The following is a 13,280-nucleotide window of genomic DNA, read 5'->3' as shown; positions in this document are numbered from 1 at the left end:
TCAAGAAATGTCAAAACGCCCACAAAATCGGTCAAAACTCCCACACAAATGGACAAAACAGCCACACATAGCAACGGTCATAATCCCCACATAAACGGACAAAACCCCCATACAAATGATCAAAACTCCCACATGGAGAAATTGTCACAACTGCCACACAAATGGACAAAACCCCCACACAATCGGACAAATCCCCCACACTCTGAAATGATCGTGATTGCACGTCTTTGTTGCGGCTCTTTATGACGCCCACTTTAGTGTTTCTGTCATTAGAAAACAGTGCAAGAAGAATAGTTGCAACATCAGTTTAAGTGGAATAAAAAATGTTATTAAAAAGTACAAGGGCAAGACATACAACCAGGATCATTTCAGAGTCTGGGAGATTTGTCCGATTGTGTGGGGGTTTTGTCCATTTGTGTGGCAGTTGTGACAATTTCTGAATGTGGGAGTTTTGTCCATTTGTGTGGGGGTTTTGTCCATTTATGTGGGGATTGCGACCGTTGCTATGTGTGGCTGTTTTGTCCATTTGTGTGGGAGTTATGACCGATTACCAGTGTGGGGGTTTTGGCTGTGGGGGTTATGACCGTTCGTGTGTTTGGGAGATTTGTCCATTTGTGTGGGGGTTTGACCGATCGTGTGGGAGTTTTGACATTTCTTGAGTGTGGGGTTTTGGCTGTGAGGGTTATGACCGTTCGTGTATTTGGGAGATTTGTCCATTTGTGTGGGAGTTATGACCGTTTGTGTGGGCGTTTTGACATTTCTTGAGTGTGGGTGTTTTGGCTGTGGGGGTTTTGACCGGTTCCCCAACTTAATGTAATGTCGTATAATGCATTGCCCTTCTTCCTAAGACGCCACTATTGATACATAATGGGTTGTAATAACTTTATCAAAAACGTGATATGTATAAGCTTTAATGTATGACATTTTAACGAACATTTATAAGACATTATAATATTTATATATCATTAAATTGTATCATTGTGACTCTATATTACGTTTGCAATTGTAAAAAAGACACAGTACATTTTTTTAAAAAGAAAGTGACTGAATGAAAAATGGAAGAAGAAAACATGTTGATTTCGAAGTTATGACTACTTACTTTATAAATTTATAGTTTACAACTATTCTCAGGTTATCGAAATGAATAATGAAAAATATATAACTAGTTAGTAAATCAAAGAAATATGAGTCGAAATGTTAAGTTTTGTATGAATAAATTTATAAGTACAGAAAAGGGAACATGTCATACACATCGTTATTTTAGAGAAACTAACCTATTCATTGAAAACCATAAAGTAAAAATTGTATGTAAGAAAATAACACTTACACAAATAATAAGTGAATATATATACTTTATATATGCTGTATTATAAGTAGGCAATTTGTGATACTTTTATTGAAGTTATAGCATTTGTTCCAAAGGATCAAACTATATAAGCCCATGAATATATTATAATGAAAGAAATACAAGAGAATACGAAGATAAATATGTGAGTAATGTGTTGGCTTATCGTATATTATTTATTCTTAAAAAGAATCTAAATGTATATCGAGGAAATGTTATCTTGTAAAGGACAAACTGCGTTTCTTTACTAATATGACCGCAAAGGGGGTAATCGTGGCTAATATTGTGGAAAAACGGGTCTTTGGGGAGCCAGTTTATTTCTTTTCTTTGTTTATTTTGTTTATTCCGTTATGAGAGCTCGTCCGTGGCTAAGCGGTTAGCGTACGCGCCTTTGGCGTGGGAGACCCGGGTTCGATTCCACGTTAATCAGTAGGTCCACGTCTCATATAGCCTCGCTGCTGAAAGGGACGCTAAACTAAAATCAACTCAACTCAATTTATTCCGTTATGAGTATTTCAAGTTTGAAGTTACCGACGAAGTGCCTGTGGTGCATCATCATGTAAGTAGCCCACTTTGTGAGGGATACACTTTACACAAAAGCTCTTTCAATTTTAAAATTTAAAAGTAGTAGAAGAAATAATAAAGAAAAAGGACTTGAACCATATAAATATTGTTACTTGACTATTTCAACAAAAACGAAGTTGCAACAGTGCTGACGACCTTTACGGGGATGGAGATTTCACAAGTTTGGTTGGACCTCGCATAGAATTTTTGTGAAAGATCATGAAATCTACGAGCTATGGCTGACCTAATTCATTAAGCGGATGTCTGCTTCTGTTTTACATTTTCGAAATAAACCAATATATGTATTCCTTATTATAAGTAGAAAAATACAGTCGGTAAAAGTTAATAATAAAAAGTCTTGAACAAGAAGCTATAATCTTTAACAGAAAATGAATAAGGAAAGTAAGAAGAAACGCAGTTATTTTAGCAATAATAACATCGTTAATAAGTAGGCAGTAGTTAGTATAATCATGACTTGTTTGCAAACACGTATCTTGAGATCTTTTTTGAGTACTCTATTTAGATCGTTTAGAATATATAGTTTTTTTATATATATAATTTATTCAGTCAGGTTTGCGGGGTTCTTAGATTGTAGGAACTTTGCCCATATTACAAGTAACTTTTGTTCTCTTGACCTGATTTACAGTCGTGAATTTTAAAATCGAAAGTTATAACAGAAAATATTCTTTTACAACTATAAATTTTGGTATTTATTTTTTTATACGATCATGTACTTGGTGAGAAATTCTAGTTTGTAATTGTGAAAGTTGTGAATATTTGAAAGAATGTGAAGAAATATTTTCATAGCCTTGTAAAATATAAAGTAAATATTTTAAGTAAACACTTTTGTAATTTTCTTTAACCGGATAGAGCCTGAATTTTTTTGTGTGCAGTTTTTTGTTAATTTATAATTGAATATGTTAATTGGGCTTTATACATCACAAAAATACCATTGCATCTGAGAAAATAATCTTTGGTGTCCATATATATAGTGTGTCCATATGGTCACGCTAGGCCTTCGTGATATATAAATGCAATAAATAACACTACAGTACTGTTCATAAACTATATTTTCCTTACCTTTCTTTCATACAAACTTATTCCCATTGTCTTGGGAAAATGACAGCAATAATGTGTTTAATACTTCTTAGTATGGAAATTATAAAAACAAAAGAACGCCAAGGCCAACATCACATTTTACACATGCTGTACGCCCCACTGATGGACAATTTTCTCTTCAGCACATCTTCTTCGTTTGTTGCCAGGAACAGGAATAACTAATGGCCAATACCATGAAATCTTGCTGAATCGGATATTCTGTTTCCAGAGAAACTCAGTCTGGATACAACTGGACGTCCAGCACCTCTTGGAGATGAACCAAATGCAAGTAAATAGTATTGAGCAATTTCTCTTCTAAATTCTAGTTGACTAAAAGTTGAACCTGCATTGAGTGATATCTGCCATGCATTGTGAAATGACGCATCCAACAGCCAAGTGAAGATTGACCACCACCATTTCTTTCCTTTAATACCAATTCTGTAGTATTTTATGTTCATATCCATTCGATCTGTGCCACCCATAAACATATTATATTCTCCGATCAAATGTGGACGAGTTACTGTGATCTCTTTCTTGGCTGACCTGGAATAAATTTTTACATTTCCTAGTGGGAAAACATCATGAACAGTGGATGCGACTGTGACTACTCAATTGTCATGTCATCTTGAAATGACCACACCATCTTCACTGTCACTATGTTCGTAGCTTCTTGAATTCAGATGACATTGAGAAATTGCATTCTTTGGGAACTGTGTTTTCATGTATAGTACCAGTTAGAGCATATCCATTAAGGACTTTAGGTGTAACAGAAGTGGTATGCTTGTGAAAATATTGTCAAAATATAAAATGAATGCTAATTTTTAACGTCACTTAGAAATTCGTCTATCATATATAACAGAGGAGCGTCTGCTTTTCCAAATTTTTGTTCATATTCTGCTATGTATTGCAGATTTTTGCCTTGGTACACATCAAAGTTGATTAGGTATCAATTTGGGCTATTGAGGCACCAAACCTTGTACCCGAAACGCACAGGTTTTCCTTTTATAAACTTTTACAACTATGTCTGCCATAGTATGCTATCATTGCTTCGTCAAAATTTTTTGCCTGCGCTGGAACAAAATGTTTGATGCAATTACTTTTCAATTTATTCATTAGTGAGCGTAGTTTCCAAAGTTTATCTGATTCACTCACCTTGTTGTTCTCCACAAAATACAAAAACCTCATTATCTGAATAAACTTATCCCTTCTAATTGCATTGTGTACCATTAATTAATATCAGTCCCACAATCTCAATAGTATCTCTTGCCTGGAAGTGTATTATATCCTGACACAAACAAAACACCTAAACATAATTTGAAATCTTTAGAAGCATTCGGATCCTGCATGTTTTTAAACTGAGCATATTTCTGGATTTCACATATAGCTAACTCGAATATATCTTCATCAAAGAAAAATTCAAAAAGTTCAAAAGGTTTGAAGTCAGTATATTTTGAATAACCTCCCTCGGGAATACAGGCAGCGAATTGCTGATATCGTTTTGTGTTCACTTTCCCCTGTTCTCACACTGATTCCGCTTCCGTTTCTTTGAAATATTACTTTTCTTCTTCTCTATATTTTCACTCCCTTGTTCCAGACTCTCTCCCTCCTTCTCCCCATCAATTCCTCCCAAACGCATGCCGTTGGAGAATACTACTTTTGCCAAATCATTGAGTTGTCTCCTACTTAGGTTGTCTATCAAACCGCCAACATCTTCATCTGCCGAATCCTCGTCAGATAAAACATTTGATTCTGGAGGCTCAATAAATATACACTCTTATTTCTCCCTTTCTTATTCCATCCGGTTTCTGAAGTTGTTCCAATACTTCATACACTGTTAAGTACCTGGAAATGCGAAGGAACAGTTTTTCTTACGACGGAAAAACTATGATTTGCCAAGCCATATTGCTACTACGAAAGCCTAGCGTGACCATGTGGTAACATGAACGGTACATAGCTCAACACAACGTTCATGTAAGTTTCTTAACACAATACATTATTTACCTCAACGCCGGACTTCTTTCTGAACCAAAACACACAATAATTGGAAATATGTTAACAACAATGTAAAGATAAAATGAATTCTCACCTTTTATTATGTGCCATTGTTGGAACTCTAGAAGTAGCAAGACTTTCAGATGCACGTAACTTCACACTAAACAAGGAAATCTCAGGATTGATACTGAAATCGTGTCAAACACATCATTAGCTAAAAGTTTACAGCGATACATGTGAGTCTATGTGAAACTAACCAGAGGAAAACAATTTGAAGGTCATCGCGCGCAATGTGACCGTATGGTAACGCAAAGATTCTAAAGTGACGGCTTATATTTTGATGTCCCTATTCAAATTACCCGTTCCGAAAACTGGTTCGGATCCATTTTAACCAATTTGAAAATACTTATTACCAAGACTTTTTAATTAACTTGATTGTTATTACCTACGATTACAACTAGCTATCATGTTCGAAAAAGTGTATGTGTCACCGTACGAAAAGACAAGGAAACTGCTAGTTCACTACTGCCAGGACAATGAATGAAAGCTGTCACTGATTATTGGCAACGAAAGATACAGTTGTTAGTGCAGCATATTATATATATATATATATATATATATATATATATATATATATATATATATATATATATATATATATATATATATTATATATATAAACTAAACTTGTATTCGAGCATCTCATTTTATTTGGTTCGATGTGATTTATCGATTTATACATATATAATGTGTTTGACAATGTTACTTTTAAAGGAAGAAAATCAATCAACAGTGTGGACTATTTCTCATTAACTGAGTATGTAGTCTTAGAATTGGTGTAATAAAGATCTTAATGACAGCGACGACGACTTCTGTATAATTTTGGGGAGGCATTGGGATATGTGTATATCCTTGTCACAAATTCGAATAAAGATATCTACATTCAGGGAGGCCAATCTCCAAGATCAGTGTGCATGGTTAATGACGATGTAATTCAATTTCACTTTTATATCAGTAAGTAGCTGTAACAGAGCATCAATGTTCATATCTACGAATACGATATTTTACTACATATTCTAGAAAAGTTTACATGGGTTTTTACACGCATGTATAACATTTTGTTTATCTCAATATTATCAATGGAATGATATATGTCTCGTCATTGGAAGACTGTTAGACCTACGCGCTTCATTCTTGGAAATATGTGTGTCAGTGTTAAGAGGAAATCAAGTAACAAAAGGTACAATCCGATTGTTAACAGTTAATATTTTTCACTTTAGAGATCTGTAATCAGGATCACAAAATTATTACAAAATCACTAAGCATACAAGTTACAAAACAACAGTTACTAATGTGTATTTACTAATAGATGCGAAGTGAACTCAATTATACTAATTTTCATTTTATATGAACTAATCTTGGATCATATTCAATCCACTTTAAACGTATTAACTACATAAATAGAAACTTACTCTGAAAATTAATTGTTGGCTATCGAATAATTACAACAAACATTAGTGTTTTCGGGTTCGATTCCTAGTAAGAGGGCATTAAAATTCAAACGCGTTACTTCACGTCTCATATACAGCAATGGGATACTAAACTCCAACAACCAACATTAGTAAACATTCATTTTGAAACATAATTGCGAATTAATTAAAGTAAAACACATCAAAATTAAAATACCCTTTTCCGCTTTCTTTCATAAATAATTCTTCTTCTTTTTCGTAATATTGTAGGATGATGATTGAAGAATACATCTAAAATAAAATGATAGTTCGGTGACTTATCCTTTGGCAGATTTGTCCATTGGCAGATTTGGTAATTGGCGGATTTGGTAATTGGCAGATTTGTCAATTGGCAGATTTGTCCATTGGCAGATCTGTCCATTCTCACGATTGGCGCATTTGGTCATTTTCGCGATTGGCGCATTTGGTAATTGGCAGATTTGTCAATTGGCTGATTTGTCCATTTTCACAATTGGCGCATTTGGTCATTTTCGCGTTTGGCGCATTTGGTAATTGGCAGATTTGGTAATTGGCAGATTTGTCCTTTTTCACAATTGGCGCATTTGGTCATTTTCGCGTTTGGCGCATTTGGTAATTGGCAGATTTGGTAATTGGCAGATTTGTCCATTGGCGGATTTGTCCATTGGCAGATTTGTCCATTTTCACGATTGGCGCATTTGGTAATTGGCAGATTTGTCCTAGGCCCGACATTTGTCTCCGAAACGCTTTGCCACGGGACTAACTTCAACGCGACTCCCAACCCAACTGGCCTCTGTGCACTGTGGAAAAAATGAAATATTTCAGTTTACCATCCGATGATTATACCCTTTAGGCTAAGGAAGACAATGATTAAGGCAAGTGAATGATGATGGAAGAATTGATGGAATGAGAAGGAGGGAGGAAACTGGAGTACTCCGAGTAAACCCATGGACATGTGTGAAAGACGGTGTTTCAATATTTCATCGCTAGCCATTTTTTAAAATTTTCAACGGATTTTAATGGCGATTGTTTGAAAATAGTGGCCAAACTTCATACAATATTTTACGGTATTTCGCGAGAAATGTGATCAAAAAACAAACAATCGGCTAGAGATGATGTATGCAAACAGCGGTTTTCTCGAGAATAAAAGTCACCTGGTTCACAAATTTGAGCGCACATTCTCGCTAACCATTTTTTCTTCTTTAAATTTTTCGGTCTATTTTCTTGTTGAATATCTTAAAATATTTCCTGGAGTTTGCCCAATATTTCCCCATAATCGACATTGCAATTGTTGAAAACTAAGCACATGGCTAGCGATGATGTATTAGAACACCATATTCTGCGATGCATAAGCATAGGCCGACAGGATTCGGAGTACCGCGGCAGGGCAAGCCTGTCTGGCGCTGCTCGAGCAGTTTGGATTTAGCTACAGAAGAAGAAGAACCAGGCCAGTATCAGTCCAAAATTGCAGGGGAGCGGTAGAAGTTAGGGGGGGCGATCCAACCATATTATAGTTCACCATATTATTGTTCATTTGCAAGCTTATTGTGAAAATTTTAGGGGAGCAGTAAAATTTTAGGGGGAGCCCGGCCCCCTAGACCCCCGGGGATACGGGCCTGGGAAGAACACAACAATATAGATCATCACAAGTTTTAATTATGAATATCTCGTCGTTCTTCATTGAATTTTGCACGCCTGGCAAAGCGTTTCCAAGACAAATGTGATTGTTCAATTTGAAGGTGGCCACACAGGAAAGTGATATTTGAATAACAATATAGTCGAATAGGGGTATCAAATACATTTTATTAGTCTATTGGCCCCAGGGGTAAAAGTGAAGGAGAATACGGGGACGCCGTACCCCCACCTCGAATAAAATTAAGGCATCCTCCCAGTTCCGAAAAAAACTACAGTAGCCTATAATGGGTATAGATAGGCAGGGGAATGGCGTGGCGTCATCCCGCTACCTACCGTTCCCCCACCTTTTCAACTCCACTTTTACCACTGGTTGGCCCAATGGCATGCCAAATGGGAGGCAATTTGCATGGTGTAAGACGCCATTACCCTTCACACAATTCCAAATAATTGCCCTTATCTTGCAAAAAGCATACGTTTTGATCTTACTACTGTATTGGGTATCCAGGAGAACTCCCTGATATCAAAACTGAAGCGTCTATCTCAAGAAATGGTACTTCAAACTTTCTGCAAAATCTGTTCAATTTTGAACTTTTAACGCTCATAATTCGAACACGGTTGTGATCGAGGATTTCTCCGGTTGCCTAATTGTTTCATATGTAAAAAGGCGTCGACTGAGCATAACATCGAAACGAAGTCAGAGTAATATCCCGCAACCTTCTCTAGTTAGTATTTAAAAATTCATAAAACCGTAAAGCTTGAATTTTTTTTCCTATAATGAAAAGAAAGTATTCAGACCCTATAACTTCACTTGAGAAACGCAACCACTCATGTAGAAATGCAAATCCTTTTTCTACTCCAGAGCTGCAGTGACTCCGTGGTAGAGCATTGACATGTTGTATGCGGGGTCACTGGTTCGATCCCAGCTTAGCCAGGTGAGCTTTTTGGAGGACACACACCATGTGTGTGAGTGTGGATTTTCTCAGAGTTTCTCTTTGTGCTCCTACTTTCTGATTCTACCATTTAATTCATTCTTATCATCACCGTCTCTTTTAGCATAACCGAGAGACATCAATGTTTTTTTTTTCTGTAACGTCCTATCATTGTGCTCCGAAGGAAAGATAGAAAGAAGATGATGAAAACGAATGAAATGATTGAATGAAAGAAAGGGAGGGACCCGGAGGAAACTCCATTTATGGTTTGTCCACCACAAAGCTCACTTGGCGCGAGCTGGGATCCAGCCAAAAACCTGACCCACCAGAAGTGAATGATCTATGTCTAGCTCTTATAGAACCAATATTCTGACGAATATTGTCCGTGAATTCCGAATTGTAAGTGATACGTTTACAGCTTGCGGTTTCAACATAAGAATAAAGAGCGGAGATGGAACCCATGCTTGGGACGCTGAATCTATATCAACAAATAATTTCTTGTTATCGCTTACCGTTTTGCTCTATGTAAATTGAAAGTGTGATACGGTGCAATGCAGAGTGACTGGATGAAGTAGCTACAATCATTGGCATAAGTCATTGTTCAATCTGTAACATTATCCACGCTGTGCTCAGATTTTTGGATTTTTGTGCCAGGATGGTATCACGGCAGTTGATAGACGAACTGAAGCAGTGATGTGTTGATGTGTCACGAGATTTTGCCTTGCCGTAAACGAGAAGGTAGTCTTTCAGAAGAGATTCGTTACTGGGTATGAAACATGGGTTCACTATTACATTCCGGAAGTAAGAAAGCGAGCATGCAATGTCAGTATCCATTATCGGACACAATTATCTACAGGGAAGTTAGTACTTTTTTTCTGGGACCAAAAGGGTGACATTTTTTACGTTACAGCATAGGAAACGCATAGTCAATAGTATCTTGTATTCCGATCTCCAAAAAGGTCCTAAAATTACTATACGAAGTAACACGGACTTCTGAAAACAAATTTCCTCTATAACATAACAATGCTCGACTTCATACTACTGCCTGTCCAATGGCTGCAAATCTCGCCTTTCGTACCGAATCTCGCCTCAATGGTGAAAGGCACTAAAGATAAAGAAGTTGCAATGTGATGAAGAGGTACAACGAATGGTGTATGATTAATTGCGTATCCAATCAAAAAGAAAAAAGAAAAAAAAGATCTTTAGAGGCATTGGGACACTTTGTAAGTAATGAGATACTTATATTAAGCGTAGAGTGGATTGTGTAAAAAAATGAAATTCATTTGTTCCTACTCACTCAATATTTTCCATTTTTTTAAGTTTTAAAGGTTTTTTGACACCTCGTAACACTAGAAAATTGTTGTTTCCGTAAGTACCGGATATGGAAGTGGAGATACAATTTTAACAACCGGTTCCAAGATTCTGAGAAATTTTAATAACCGGTTCGGGCGAACTAGGTGAATGACACCATTGAGTAAAACAATAGACCGGTATGCTCTGTCAACGATCAGGCCATAAGCGTCCGCAGCGGAGGTAAGGGGAAAATTGCTTTATCCTGAATTTTCGAAACGCTTTTACCTAGAAACACACATGAAGGAACATCATATTTGGTTACACCTACTAGAATATTTAATATAGACCTATTTAATGCAGTGATGTGCCGTAAACTATAATTTTACGTCTACGCGATTTTCTACTGTAATCTATACGTAATCTACATTACACCTTTTCTCGTGTAGACTATGTAGACAACCACGATCACATGTAGGGAAGAATTTCGTTGCTCGTTTGTTCATATTTCCTCATTCAGTTGTTTTGTTTCGGTGCAGCGAAAGATTAGGGAAACGACTAACATATCAAAAGCAGAGGGAATTATCTAATCTGAAAGTGATACGGGTGACAACGCTGAAGTTGCGCTGTCGATGCTGCTGTAGTGTTTAAGAAAGTTACAAGAATGAATCCTATATCCTTTGTCTGTGCATACCACTCCCTTAGATTTTCCACTTCGAGCACTGCTTTTATAATGAAACGTACAAAACTAATTCTCACCTGTAGGCTTTCAGTCTTGAAGCTGCTGTATTTGCCAATTTTTTCTTGCATATTTTACAAAATGCATAATATTTGTTATTTTCCTTCATGAAGACGAAACTAAGTATTCGAAAGTTACTATTCGCTGGTCTAGGTATTTTATTTTGTACGCAATTTCGCAAGGTAACGACAAAAGAAAGCTCCTTTATTGTCCACGACGCCATACTAAATTACGTGTTGTTGACATATTCTACACAGTCTACGTTGTTTACATTGTCTACGCATTGTTGACACGTAAGCGTAAACTATCGTTTTTTACGCGTAGACGCACATCTCTGATTTAATGTAGTCCACAAATGCCTCAATATGCCTCAATAATAACTGTTTTGCATCATGCGTTATGCGCATCAATGTGTGTCGGGCTTTTGCCCCTTCCCCGACCTTGGGAAAATCCTGCGGGTGTTTCTGGATAAAAGTGTTCTTATTCGGAACTGTTATTATCTTCAGGTGTGCATAGTATCAGGTATGAACCAGTACTAAAAGATGAAATGAAATGAAATCTTTAAGTTTTACGTCCCACGGTTATGCCGGTTAGGCTAAATGAGACGGTGATGATGAGTAATGAATGAAATGGTGGAATGAAGAAAGTGGGAGGAAACGGGAGAACCCCGAGAAAACCCACGCACACGGTGTTTGTCCACTACAAAGTTCACTTGGCGGGGGCTGGGATCGAACCCGGGACCCCAAGCACCAGAGGTGAAGTACTAAAAGATAGTGTGAAATTGTTTTGAATATATGCCACTATAAACAAGAATTAGAGAATTCATACTTGAGCTTATTATTGTTGAAGATCATGTGATATATGAAGTACAGCAATCAAGGTGCAAAAGCAAGTACTTGCAAAACACTTGGAGAAATGAAGTAGGTTAAATATACAAGTAGATTTTAATAAAATTAGCTGTAAATAGCTTGGTAGATAAATCACCTCTGGCGCACGAGATCGCTGGTTCGATCCCACTTTTCGCCAGGAAGACTTTATGTAGGACCCATAGTGTGCGTGGATTTTCTCGGTGTTTTCCCAATTCCTTCAGTCCACCATTTCGATAATCATCATCACTGCTCCTTTTAGATTTGGATTATAATCTTGGAATATTAAACTAGAAAATTTCAAATAGCGCCTTCGGCACCCTAACACCCGTGCTAATCGCGTAGTTTACTCGCTGCAGGAACTTATGCAGAGTCATTCTGACGCGTGATTACTAAAGAGTTCGACTAACGTATCTTTCCTGCAGTAGTCAGGCCTTTAGTATGACTCTAATCATATGTCAAAACGACTCTGCATAAAGCCCTATCTCAGATTCCTCATTCCACCTGGATTGTGGAACAAATCTGTCTATGTAAGTAAGAAACATAGTAAAAGTTGGTGATAGTTTACATTTAACGAAGGCATGTTTGGTCCAGAAAACGCTGGAATTTTAGCCATAATGAGTATCATCCCAGTAGCCACTCCAAAATTGTAGGGTGGCCCTGCTGATGTTAGAGGGAGCTCGATCCAACAATATTATAGTTCATTTGCAAGCCTACCGTGAAAATATTTTTTTTGGGGGGGCAGCCAAAATATAGGGGGTCCCGGCACGCCTAGACCCACCTGGATATTGGCCTGATGATTATGCCATTTAAAGTAAAGTTACACTAAGACATTCATCTTACAAAATATATGCACTGGGGAACACAACTTACAAAATATCTGCACGGGAATACAACTGACAAAATACCACGCTTGAAGGAACTAAGTCTATTTTGTTGAAAAGATCGGATTTGTGTAATGGTTTTGTATTTGTATACTTATTCTTAATTTGCACCTTTGAGACATCTAGTTATAGATAAACGTATAACTTTGTAATTTGTAGAGAAAATTTTACCATAAAAGTAGATTTCGTTACCCCTAAATGCAGTTTGAGTCGAATTTTGCCCAGAAAACGCTGGAATGTTAGCCATGATATTTAAGCCCCTAAAATAAAGCTGCTCCAAGGATTGCAACTTCGCCTATAAAATAACATTTTTGAACCTACTAAGAATCTGTTTTGTCCTATCTACCTAGGTAATGATTTTGTATTCGTACACGTATCCTTAATCTGCACCGTAGAGGCATCTAATTATAAATAAATGTATAACGTTTAACTGCCGTTTTGTAAGAAACTA

The sequence above is a fragment of the Thermobia domestica genome, chromosome 7 (assembly GCF_964235325.1).
Source record: "Thermobia domestica chromosome 7, izTheDome1.hap1.1, whole genome shotgun sequence".
NCBI classification, from domain to species: Eukaryota; Metazoa; Arthropoda; class Insecta; order Zygentoma; family Lepismatidae; genus Thermobia; species Thermobia domestica.
The sequence above is the reverse complement of the archived record's forward strand: the minus strand, read 5'-3'. Positions refer to the sequence as shown.